Here is a 13,805-nt window from a genome sequence, read left to right on the forward strand (position 1 = left end):
TTAATTTTTGTCTGTACATTTCTAATTGTATGCGTGGCCCCAAAAAATGTCATTGATTTTGTTTTTGTTTGTTTTTATGCCCCCAAGTATTATTTCATTTAATTATTTTGTTTTGGTTCCTTTACCAAAAGAAACATTAAAATAAATACAAATAAATAATAAAAAAAAGAACCTGGAGTCCCCTTCCCCTGAAAAAAGGGATCCACCCCAATCCCAACTCACCCCATTCCTGGGGCAGGAGGGATGCCCACTCCCCTCCTCCCATTTGGTCATCCCTTTAAAACGGCGCTATAATTCCGTCTCGGGGCCAGCTGCATCATCAGATATTAATCTAGCATGAAGAGCTGTGGTCCCTCTAAAGTGGAATGAAAACCTGCAGGCCAATATTGGAGCATTAAGACAGGAGATTTGGCATCTTAATTGCTCACTGAAGTACACTGGAGCCAGGGAATATGTAACCTGAGACTATGGAAAAGCTGCGGATATTTTTGCTGGAGAAGGGGGGATTGTGTAAGATTTCTGGGCAGATGTGAGTGCACTAGGCCTTTTCATGCTCCTGCCCCCCCCCCCCCCCCTTCAGAGCAGAGGATCTAGCATTGGTTAACCTTCACTGCAGACTATCAGGAATATCTTTTTTTTATGTTTTGTTGATTTGTTTAGAGGCAAATACAGAGAGGAACAGACCGCGGAGAGTTTGTAGTTACTGACCTCTCCTCATGTTCCCTGACTTATTTGTAAGGACACTGAGACACAAGTGGGCACAAACAGCGTTGGCTTCTATAACAGGTCCCAGCATATTTAGCAAAGAAACATGGCTTGTTAGTTGTTGAAACTTTTTTTGCATTCCCTGAAACAAATGACAGTATTCCGGCTATTTTCTGTTCTCAGTAGTAAACAGGTTTGGGGTGTTGACAATGATAATATTATATTCTAAAATATATTTGCATTTCTGTATTTTGTAGACTTTATTGCATTTATATAACTCCCAGAGCTGGGGATTCTGTCATTTGGTGTAGGACAATGTGGGACTCAAGATTCTTCCCCATGGATTATCGAGGAAGGACCAGGGTAGAAATGTGTTAATGTTGTACTTAGCCCTGTGGACTACAAGCCTAGAGGAGTGCCGCTTCCTCACTGCATTAATAAGGATATCTGTAGGAATATGATGTCTTCAGACATTTAGTTCACATTTTTGGTCACAAACTTGGTCTGTATCAACCAAACTGCCGTGTGGGGGGATCATCGGTATGAGGACTGTGGCCTTTGATTCTGACATTGCTTCTTGCACAATGCAGGTACAGTGTGACTGTTGGGGGGGCAGAATGCTGTCAGGGGTGACGCATGTAGAGCTACTGAAGAGATTTCTATATGCACGGGATGCAGTAAATTATACCTGTCCCAATAATGCTAAGTTTTGGGAAAAAAAAGTGTGTGTATGTTGTGAAAGCTGACTTTTACTGGATTTGTGGAAAATCACCATGTTTGCTGAAATTTTATCAAGATTCCTTGCCTTCACTGGAGTTGTAAATAAGCACATCAGCCTGTGCAGCTTTTGTTGGGTTACTGGGAAAGCACAGCACTTGCCAGGCTCCAGCTGGGCTTCCAAACCTTGGAGAGGAGGACATCGGATGTGCCTGCCAACCAATCAGCTGTGAGCTCCAGCAGGCTCGCTCTGACAGGAGGAAGCGCTGCAGCTCACAGCTGAAGTGGTGATAGGAAAATCTAATACCATCCACAATGAAAAAGTTCTTTGCTTTCTGGATCGGATAGGTCCTTCAGTAGGAAACTGCACTTGAGACGCAAGCGAGCCTGTTACAGCAAGGAATATCTCTTTACTGTCTTTTTATTGAATGGGCATGGCATGTTCAAGACGGGCCTTTGGTGCAGATGCAGAGTTGCTGTCTAGACGTCTTTGTTGCCTCCAGAACACCGACGCAGACTTAGCTCTTTTTAATGGGCCTTGCCCAGAGTACTGAGCACGGCACCACTCAGCTACAAACTGCAGCACCATCATGCCACTGGGTTTTCTTGGACACGGACACTAATATAAACAATAACTATTTGCTGAGGCGATAAATGTATAGGAAAAAAATCTTTGAATATTGCAACTGAATGAAAAACAAATTTATAGTATTAAAAGGGTCCAAATTTCATATATATGAAAGGAGACAAGATATATGCAGGCCTGCATCTTAAGAGAGCTCCCAGCCCATAGATCAGGTCTTGCTGAGGCCAGCAATCACCTTAAGGTCCTTAATATGGACCTTAAAATATTTGTAGTACACCGGAAGTATATTTCACTGTTGTTATACTGCCTTCTGCGATGGCTACAGGAGGCTCGCAGTGGTCTCATCCATGCCAGCAGAAGCCAGTGAGAACATTTCTGTCCTTTCTCTGCTGATGGCACTCAAATTTCTGGTCTCATCAGAAGACAAGACCATGCTAGAAAGAACAAAATCTTGGTGCCTGCAGTCTTCATTGCCATTGGTGACAGAATAGCGCTGATGGGAGCTGAAGGCTTCCCACCCTGTCATGGAGTGCTCCAGGGCTGGCCCTTGGACTAAGCTCCTGAGAAGGGTCTTCAGCTCCCCATTGTTTAGCAACGCTCGGATCACCACGAATATCGGCACAGTTGCTAAGATCATCAGAGCCACATCCGCTAGTTCTTCTGCCTTTGTGCGTGAGCTCGAACATTTTCATATGCAACCCCTGTGTTGTGGAATTCATTACCTTCTGCACTGAGAGAAGAAATGTAATGTTTCAATTTTAGGGAAAGAGTCAAAGCACTGCTATTTAGTCGGGCATACGCTAAAGTTATTGAATTAGCAAACTGTGTTTAAAACATTTTAAGCTGAATTTTAAAAGCCCAGCAAGGGCATTAATTAGGGGATGTGCGAATATGTTGGGCTCGTGTGCGTCATGCGGATTTTAAAAGCCGCCCGGGTACGCACGTAAATGCTGCAGTGCCCACTTCGTGGAAGTTTTCGAAAAGGGGCTGGGCATGGGTGTTTGAGGGCATGGATCTTAGACGTGCCCCTAAGCACTTACGGGATCCGGCGCGTGCCGATGCCCCCTGCCACGTAATTTTACTTCTGCCATGGATGCCTTGTCAGTTATAAAATAAAGATAAATAGGCAGATCGGTGGGGTTTTAAGGACTGGGGATAACTGGAGGGAGTGAAGGTTATTAAACCAAGGGGGCTTGGAAGACCTATCTCTTAACTGGGCGAACTGGGGAAGAACTGGTAAAACTGGAAATGGCATCAGGCACGACCCTTTTAAAATCTCCCGATTTACGCGGTAGAAGCACATTTGTACGCCCACTTAAAATTTGGTGCACACGTGCGTGGCCAGGCTGTTTTATAGCACACGTGCATGTACACACACACACGTTGTAAAATAGCCGTGTCCCTGGGTGCTGACCGATGAGCATGCACACGTGTGCCCACGCGCCAGTTTGAAAGTTACCGTCTTCACCATATTGTTTTCATTTTTTCCTGTTTTGATGGGTTTTTTGTAATCTGCATTGAAATCAGTGCACTATAAGAATGTGCAAATAAATAACTGTATACAATTTATTCCATCTTTAAACACAATTTCTTATTTCCCTACTGTCCTGTGATGTGCTTAATACAAACTGCCTTCCAGATGTGGGGTTAGTTAATAAAAAAAAACAAACCCCCAAAACACCGACAGAGCTTCGTAAAACTTTAATTTCTTTTTATATGTTCCCCTATGTTTTTTTCTCTTGAATTTAAGGCATTCTGGCAGGTTTCTATTGGTAACACTGTAAACCAAAGAGCTCCAGTAACTCACAGAACGGATACGGGACCAGACACAGACAGACACACGCACACACAGCAGCAGCAGCAATGCAATCTTCCCCACAACAGAAGAGGGAAAGCAGGCAGTCCAGGCTAACATGAAATGATTAAAGGCAAGGCTTCCCTTACCAATGAGTTGTAGAAATGTTTTGAAGCTGTAAATGAACGTGGCTAAGGGTGAGCCAGTTGATATAAGGTAGTTGGATTTTCAGAAGGCATCTGACAAAGTCCCTCATGAGTTTGCTCAGGAAATAAAAAAGTTGTGGGATAGGAAGCAGTGTCCTCTTGGGGACTGATAACTGGTTAAAAGGCAGGAAACAGAGAGCAGGATCAAATGGTCAGTTTTCTAAATGGAGAAAAGTCATTAGTGGAGTACCACGGGGTTCTGTAGGGGGATCTGTGCTGTTTAAATGATCTGGAAAAGGAGCAATTAGCAGGATGATCAGATTTGCAGATGATACAAATTTGCAGTTAAAACATAAGTGAGTTGTAAGGAATGGAGGAGGATTTTGCTAAGCTGGGGAATTAGGCATCTAAATAGCAGATGAAATTTGATGTGGACAAGTGCAAAGTGATGCACTTAGGGAAAAATAATCCCAGTTAGAGGTACACAATGCTGGGTTCAATATTAGATGTAACCCCAGGAAAAGGATCTTGAAGTCATTCTGGATAATACATTGAAATCCGCAGCAAAGTGTGCAGAATGTTAGAAAGCATTCTGAATAAAATGGAGAATAAAACAGGATATCCCAATGCCTCTGTATTGATCCATGGTGCAATCGCACCTTGCGTATTGTATGCAGTGAGGGTTACCCCATCTCAAAAAAAATATAGCAGAACTAGAGAAGGTACAGAGAAGGGCAACAAAAATGACAGAGGCCCCCCTATTAAGAAAGGCTAAATGGGTTAGGATTCTTAAGATTGAAGAAAAGGCAACTGAGAGGGGATATAATGGATATACATTTTTATAAACTCAAATCAGAGTGAGAAAGTACTAGGACTAGAAAACATCAAACTAACTAGTAGCAGCTTTATAACCAAATTAAGAAAGTATTTTTTGCACAATTTGTGGAATGTGTTGGCAGAGAATGGGGTCAAGGCTTGTAGTAGAGCTGAGTTTCAAAAAAAAGGACTGGTTCAATAACAGTTATTAGCCCGATGTGCTTGGGTGTCTCCGGCTCTTACTTTTGGGAGTGAGCACATGGATTGGACTTTCCTATTGATGTCTGGCGTGCACGCACGCGCACGCTCTAGGCAGCAGCGAGTCGCAGGGGGTCTGTACTGTACCAATAAAGCTATTCTACTCCTCAGTCAGTTCACATTCTTTTTGGAGAGATTTTATTTGGAGCAAATGGGCTTCCTTTATTCATTAGTCTTGATCAGAAAGATTGTGGCAAGGAACCAGCCATTGCTATTTTTGCAATGGCTTGAAGAGAAGATTCTTCCTGTTTCTGAAGATCACTTGGATTTAGTAGCTGAAATATGCACATTTGACTTTTGCAGGAATCTCTGTGTTGACATAGTTACTTCCACAAATATTTTCATTTTAATTTTTAGAGAAACATTTTCCTAAATAGGGCAAAATTTATTGCATTTGCAACCTGCCTTCCACCTGGCCCTCATTTTCTATTGTTTTGCTTTTCCTTGTGGGTTTTTCCTCCTGCTTCATTGCGCTACTAGCTTGAATAGTCCTAGGCCTTACTGTGCCATGAGCCTTGATCTGTAGTGCCCCAGGCTTTTCCCATAGTTGAACCCCTTTCTCTCTAGCCCAGCCAAGTTTATTGTTGAACCAGCCAGTAGGTGGCACTGTGGTGCAATGTCTGAAACAGAGAAACTGATTAAGTGGCAGATAAGGACCGTCAGGCCAGTGTAGTCTGTGATCCCAGCTATCTCTGGCTTTCTAGTCACTTCTCTGCAGCTCCTCTGCACTTATCCCAGGCTTTCTTTAATTCTATGATTGTTTTTACTTCTGCCACCTCTTGTGGAAGGTCATTCCATGCATCCACCACCCTTTTTTGTGAAGAAATAATTTTTGGATCTACACAGCCCACCCCTTCCCTCTTAAGTGCTGTAAAACGCTGTCCCTGCTGACCCAAGAAGCAGGAGTGGGGATCAAGAATCCCTGTCATCAGGTCAGCATTCAGTGAAACAAATGCAGTCCTGGCCAGTTTTATTAGTGTCTCTGCTCAATGGTTCTGCAAATTAGTGAACTTTGCAGAATATTTGCAAATCTGCAAAGTCTTTATAGTGTTTTTGCCTCCATACTGTCTGAGTGAAGTCCGTGCAGCAGACACCATGCAAAGTCTGTGAAAAAAGGCTTTGGAAAACCAGCCCAGTTCACACACACCGGCTGAGCAAGTGGCCTAGTAATTAGAGCAATGGGCTCTAATGCTACGTTATCTCCATTACCTCAGGTATCTACTTAGAATGTAAGTACTTTGTGGCAGGGACTTCCTGGGGGTGTATAATAGGGCTATAAAATGTGAAGTCTTATTAAAGTTGTAACCTTTCATGAGTGCTGGAGCTCAGCAAGGGTTTCCCAGCTTTTTAGCACTCCTGACGGTGGAAGATTTTTAACCTACTTTCCTAAGGACAAAAAGCCATATGACATGGCCATCTGTGTGGGTTTTTCCCCTAATCATGTTTGTGTTTGCTCTCCAGCCTGTTCCTGATTTCAGGCCTGACAGTTGTTCTCTTTCTGGATCCATGCAGACACGTGATTTGGAAAGAAGCCTTCTTTAGTTCTGGGTGGAACTTCTTGTTGACTCATTGAGTCATTCCTATCTGTGTAATAATGCGAGTTGGGCCTGAATGCTGTGCTCTTTAGAAAGCAGAAATGTGAGTGTAGCAAGTCAGAGCTTGGGCTTCAAGCTCTTTTTGTGCCCCTTGCGCTGTTCCCTGCAACTGCTGATGCGCAGACAAGTGTTCAGTTGATGCACCAATGTGTTTAACATCCTGCACTTTATTTTAGGTCTCTGCAGGTTCTTTCAGTTCAAGTAACATTGATGGATGGATTTATCTTCATAATGTGAAAATGTTTATACCAAAAACAACAGAATCAAAAAGCAACCCTCCCTCTGATTATTCATGAATTCAAAAAGGAACATTTTGTCTATACAGCCCTCTGATTCACCATCAGTAATTTCCCAGCAATTTGGCAGTGGTTTTGCCCATTTTTTACATGAGAGATTTGCTGTTGCATCCTATGGCTAAAGGCTTGGCGAGGCAATTTCTCGTTTGTGAAACAAACTCCTTCCACTTTTCACCCTACCGTGCGAATTTAGAATAGTGCTTCCCTTTTTGCTTGGGAATTCCAGTGGATGTTACTGTCGGCAGGGTGCCTGCAAATCCTGAGGTCTGGAAAGGCTTTAGAACCAGAACATTTGAATTTTACTGAGGAATTTGTTCTTGTGGCTACAGTGTTTAACACTAATGCAACTCACAGGCCAGACATAGCCCAGAACAGCATTGGAAAAGAGGGAGCAGCATTTTCTCACAGAAAGATCATTGCATTTTAAGGCCTGCCATCATCTTTTCACTAGGTGGGGTAGGTAATATCCAGTGCCCTCTTTCCATAATAAATATTCAGGGACGCGGTGGGATTCAATAACAGAACGCTTCCCTGCTCACACCACATCTCACGCCTCATCCTCCTCTTCCTCCTCCTTTCCCAGTTTGTGTGCCAAGGCAAAAAGAAGAAGGGAGGGAGGGAGGGGCAATTTGGGGTAAAGCAGTAACAGTTTATGCATTGAAGGGCACAAACAGCAGGGGCAATAAACAGAAATGCTGGAACAGCTCCAGAGAGAAAGGGGGGAGAAATGTGAGCGATAAGCAGATATTGGAACTGCTAAGGAGAGAAGGAGACAGCAAGGGGGAGAGGAGAAAAATAAAGATGAATGTCTGATCCAAAAGCTGACAGAAATCCTGAAAGGCCAACAAGTGGAAAAAAGGTTGCTTTGTGGTTTTTTTTATCAGCTCAAACTGTGTTTTGCATCAACAGCCACTCTATGTATGGAATTTAAAATTTGCATAGCAGAATCTTCCCAGATTCAAGGTTCAGATCCCATTCTGTTTGTGTTCAGACCTCACCATCCTCTGTTAAAATTGTTGCAATCCGCCTTGGTAAAAGGGTCAATAAATAAATAGAATAAACAGCTCCTGCTTCTGGCAAACCTTCTCTCCCCCTTCCCCACTTCACTTCTCTCTCCGCTTCCGTTTCTCACTCTGCCTGCCTCCTCCTTTCCCCACCATCTGTTTCAGCAGTCCTGCTTCACCTTTCGTAAAATGAGCATGCCAGCGGTATGCAGGGTGCTCTACAAGAAAATGCACACGCTTACCCCAAATAGTTTAATGTCTTTGTCTGAGCTCGGAGAGCTTCTGTGTTTTGTGAATGGTGGCTAAAAGATTCAAAGCCAGAGGAAATGGTGGAAATCCATGCATTGTAAAATGCAATCAAAACCATTCAGAGTGGTAGAATCTGCACAGTTGTTTTGTTTTTTGTTTTTTTTTTTTAATTGCTCCTGTACCACCAAATGCATTTTTAATTAGTTTTATGTACAAGAATTTTGATTGCACAAAATTTAGTATAGCACCGGTTTATGATTTATACTCTTAACAACTGCTACATAGCAAAATCAGCTGCAGCTAGGCATGAGTGGCATCATTGTAATGTGCTTCCAGGTAGGCACTGCTTCTCGTAAGGCAGTATTTATGTATCTGTATCTATATTTATATGATCTGGTTGTACTTTCTAGAAAGTACTCTAAGTCCTGCTTGGGTTTCTAATTAGGATCTAGGCCTCAGTCCCCAATTTACTTAGATTCACAATGGTAGAGAGGACTAAATACAAGCAAATTTCTGAAACTTCAGCCACTCTTTTCTTCTTGGACGGTAGCAACTGATTTACAGTGTTATCTGTGTGCTGCAGTTTTGTACTTTCTTGAGGAACTAAGGTTACTGGTGTTCATGTCCATAAAATAGGATTTTACAGTTTCCTAGAGCAGGAGGGGAGGCGAGTTCAGGGGATTCTATGGAACGAGGAGCCCAGTTTGATACCCCTTCTCTCATGCAAATGCTTTGGGAAGACTCAGAATCCAGCAAGAACATTTTGTCCTTCAACTAGAACACCTGGCCTTATTTACACTAAATAAAGAGAGCCTTACTTAGTAGTTGCTTTATTTTGGGCAAGCACATGATGGTCATACCCAGTCCTAGCAGGAAAGGGCTCAGCTCTTGGTCACGAAGAGCTGATGCACTTTGGGCCCCTAGAATTTCTCCGAAGTACAGCAAACACTTTGTCCTTTCCTAACAGCTGTGATGCTCTGTTAATGAAAGCCCTGCTCTTACATCGTAGGAGATAAAAGTTGTTACCAAAACAGCATTTCATGCAAGCTCCCCACCCAACCTGCACAGGCACACACATATCTCTATGACCTTGAAAAATAGATTCCGCATTGGATGGTCATTAAAAACAAAAGACAAACGTATTCTATTGCAAAGACCTGGAAGTTCAAAAGATAGGATGAGCATCAGCTCATTAACTATCTGGTTAATTTTATATTGCTCCATTTAAACGTATTGGATAAAAGTGGTGGACAAAATAAAACTGAAAAGTTAGAAAGGCATATACTTGACTTAAATCTTGTAATAAGGGAATTCATGTAATAAGAGAAATCAATAACTATAATTAAAAACCATTAAAATATAAAAAAAGTTCATAAATCACAAACATTCTAATGTAAATAGTTTTATAAAGAACATAACATATTGCATATAAAATAACAAAAATATGAGAACTGGTTCATAAAACTATATTTTAAAAAGTCCCAATATGGCCATCTTCATGTTTTGGCAAACCAGAGTCTGTTTCAGGGGAACCTTAAAAACAGAAATATTCTGTATTTTGAAAGCTGAAAATTCAAAACAAGTGTGAAATCCAGCGGGACAGCTTCAGTATGTGTCTATATATTGCTTGGATCAAGTAACTGAGTACAAGGTGAATTTTAAAATCCCAGTGCTCACACAAGTCAGGCTAGCGTGTGCCGACCGAATTTTCAAAGCTGCCCACATACATGCATATCTCACGCTGCGCGCACATATCAAGTTTTCAAAGTGGGGCACGGGCATGGCATGGCCAAGAGATGTGCTTGTAAATATTTATGCACCGGGCACGGAGGAGGTATCAGTTAAAAAAAATAAAAACTAGCTATAACTGTGGTGATTTAAGGGCCTGGGGTAACTGGAGGGAGTGAAGCTATTAAACTAGGGGTTTTTGGAGGATCTAGCTGTTAACTGGATAAACTGGTGAAACTGGCAATGGTGTGGGCATGTGCCACTTTCAAAATCCCCCAACTTATGCAGTAGAAGTGATATTTGCGTGCAGATAGCTTATATTATAACATGCGCATGTAAGTTATAAAATGGTCACGTCTCTGGGGAGCGCCGATGCACACTTAGCAATGCACACATGCACACACAGCATGCACACATAGCCGATGCACACATAGCATGCTGGTTTGAAAATTATTGTCCCTGTCTGCATCATTCCAGCGGTTTACTGTCTTTAAATAAATACAATTTTATTTTTTAAATGTAGTTATTTAATTAAAATTCTTTTCCACCCATTTCAAATCAAGATGTTCTAGGTGGATTACAATATTAACAAAAATATCAGTACAGATAGAGATAGGAAATGAGAAACAATGTAAAACAGTTTAAACCATAAAGTACAGAACGAAAAACCAGAGGCAAGCAAACCAATCAACAGAATCAAAGATATTGTAATTTTTTCCTGAAGATTTTATAATCAAATGCTTCCTGAATAAAAAGTGGAAGAGAATTCCATACAATGAAATCTTGAAATGACCAAGGTTGCAAAACAGTATGGGGTAGATTTTCAAATAGCGCAAATTGGCCTACTTTTGCTGGCGCATCAGGCGCAAGCAAAAGTAAGCTGGATTTTAGCAGATACGCGCGGAGCCGCGCGTATCTGCTAAAAACCTGGATCGGCGCGCGCAAGGCTATCGATTTTGTATAGCCGGCGCGCGCCGAGCCGTGCAGCCTACCCCCATTCCCTCCGAGGCCGCTCCGAAATTGGAGCTGCCTCGGAGGGAACTTCCTTTTGCCCTCCCCTCACCTTCCCCTCCCTTCCCCTACCTAACCCACCCACCCGGCCCTGTCTAAGCCCCCCCCTTACCTTTGTCGGGGGATTTACGCCTCCCAGAGGGAGGCGTAAATCCCCGCGCGCCAGCGGGCCTCTTGCGCGCCGGGACGCGACCTGGGGGCGGGTACAGAGGGTGCGGCCACGCCCCCGGACCGCCCCGGGCCGTAGCCACGCCCCCGTACCCGCCCCCAAAACGCTGCGGACACGCTCCGAAAACGCCGCTGCGCTTGGTCCCGCCCCCGACACGACCCCGGGACTTAAGCGAGTCCCGGGGCTCTGCGCGCGCCAGTAGGCCTATGTAAAATAGGCTCACCGGCGCACAGGGCCCTGCTCGCCTAAATCCGCCCGGATTTGGGCGGATTTAGGCGAGCAGGGCTCTGAAAATCCGCCCCTATGACAAGGCAGTGACCAGAAGAATGCTGGGGTTTATAGGGAAAGATTAAACCTGCAGAAAATAGTTATAGAATAATGCCTCTGAGCAAATCATTAGTGAAACCTCATCTGCAGTACTGTGTCCAGTTCTGGACCACATCCCTTAAAGCAGGTCAAGCTTAGCAGTTTGCTTAAGAAAACTATTCAAGGTTATTTCATAATTTTCAGGAAAAGAGATTCAGCTGAGGATGTGACATTTTTGTCTGCAGAAGGTTTTGCTGCTAATTTGAGGACCAACAGAATAATGTGGTAGATTTATGTTCCCCTTTTGTGACTATCCAGCATGAGGCCCAAGAAATTGTCCCGGATTCCTTCTCGGGAAAAAGTAAATGGTTACTCTTTAATCCTGTGGTATAACTGGTGATTAGAAATGTTCTACCTTCAATGAATACCAGCTCAACCTCCCTTGATCCCATTCCAACAAAATTTGTGAAATCAAAAAAATGTCACCTTGCAAAATTCTTGACTTCAATAATAAACACAAGTTTTGACCAGGGTCAAGTGGCTGCCCCTCCTTAAGAAACCATGAGTTCATTCTATTTTAAAGAAAGAACAGCTTGATTCATCTGACACAAAACATTATTGTCCAGTGTCTAACATACTGTTTGTGATGAAAGTGAGGGCGAAGGGTGGTAGCCTCTCAACTAGGTGATTTTGTAGATAAGGTGAATGCACTACAACTGAAAAATCGGTTTAAGAAATATTATAGTAAGGAAATTATTTTGGTGGCAATATCCAACAAAATTAGAATGAATGCAGATAGTGGTAGAGATGCATGATTGACAGAAGTGCTGCTTTCAACACTCTTTTATTACAGTGTCTTAATGAGCTTGGGCTAGAGAGATTGGTTTTAATTTGGTTTGAGTCCTTTTCTACTGATTTTTTTTAAAGTGAATTGGGGACATAAATTGTCAGAACCAAGACTAGTTACTTAAGGAGTAACTTAATGTATTTCTGGCTCCTCAAGACCCTGATGCAAAACATGGGATTTAGCTGTTTTTAATATGTCAATGACATTCAGGTTTTAGTGCACTTCAATCCTGCCTCTTCTTAGGCAATGGAAAAATTTAATAAATGTTTAAATAAGATAGCTGACTGGTTTTTAGTGCATCATCTGAAGGTAAATCTGCAGAAGAATATCTACTTCTAAATTGGCCACTCAGAATGTTGGGGTCATTGTTCCTGTATCTGATTTTGTTATTGTCTTAGGTATGAAATTGGATTCCAATCTATTAGAAATGTGCATTCTTTTGAAACAAATGGGTAAAATGCTTGAATGAGTCCATTTTTGTTTCATTCATGGACCCCCCACAATGAATGGAGGGGTCCCATGAATTTAAACAAAAATTGCCATCTCATTCATTTGTTAACCATTCAAGACTATGGCCTATTCAAGTCTAAAGCTATACTTTAAGCACTGAACAAAGAAGTGCCAGGTAACTATAGCAACCAACTCTTGTAGGTGACGACATAACCTTATGGAAGCTGTAGCTGGACAAGTTGGCAAGGAGACCAGACAGAGGACAAATCACAGAGAAGCATCTTTTAAACAATGCATAGCTGCTAGCTGGATTAAGCGATGCTGCTATCCTCCCACTGAAAGATCTGAGCATGTCCAAGAAAGTTTCTAGCAGTTGGTAGAAAAGATTCTCTTGTGAGAAACTCTCTCACAGTTCAGAAACAATCTTTAAAAAAGTTAACTTTGCCACTGGTAAAGGGGCTTTTCATGATCTTCCCTGCTGCAGTGGTCTCACTGTGACAGACAGAAAGATAAAGGCAGTGGCACTGCATTCTTTCAGTGTTCACTGAAGGGTAGGGGAGTGTCACTGGAGATTGAAGCACATTGCTAGTGATTATTTTTTGTCTCTGAATATTTGAAGCACAGTGAGAGTAACATATTGACAGACTGAAGTGAAGAAAGGTTTCAGTCTTCCAGGCTGCCAGCCTTCAAATTCTTGGTTATATTTAACTTTAGTACTTTCTATCAGATCTTTTTGTGTTTGGAAAGGAATCAGTCACACTCATCAATGCACAGCACACACATACACTGTATGTATCTGTGTGTGTGTGTGTGTCTTTCTGTCTGACTGAGACAGCTTTCTACACAGTAGAGCAGTACTATGAGTGGAACATATCAATTTTAAATAATTTTGTGATATACAACCCTTCAGTAGGCTTCAACTTCCATCATGCCACTTAGAGGACTGGGAATAGGAGGAGGAAGTGGCAGGGAGAGAGGATTTGTTGCAGAGCCAGCCCAGCCTAGCACTAGCAGCAGCAGTGAGAAAAAAGGGAAGCCTGCCCCTAAACTGAAAAGAGACGTATTTAGCCACAGAATGGCAGGAGTGAAAGCCAGCTCAAGGCAGAAGAAACTGATCTGAGCTCCAG

General features: G+C 42.5%; 1 long non-coding RNA gene across 1 annotated transcript in view; it reads left to right on the top strand.

Annotated features, from left to right (window-relative positions):
- The first annotated feature begins 1,021 nt into the window (after positions 1 to 1,021).
- LOC115080042 overlaps positions 1,022 to 13,805 on the top strand; it is a 52,351-nt gene continuing 39,567 nt past the window's right edge. The window contains exon 1 of the long non-coding RNA XR_003853496.1: positions 1,022 to 1,295. This is a non-coding gene — a long non-coding RNA (uncharacterized LOC115080042). The remainder of the gene's footprint in view (positions 1,296 to 13,805) is intronic.

This window comes from Rhinatrema bivittatum, chromosome 18 (assembly GCF_901001135.1).
Source record: "Rhinatrema bivittatum chromosome 18, aRhiBiv1.1, whole genome shotgun sequence".
Lineage (NCBI taxonomy): Eukaryota > Metazoa > Chordata > Amphibia > Gymnophiona > Rhinatrematidae > Rhinatrema > Rhinatrema bivittatum.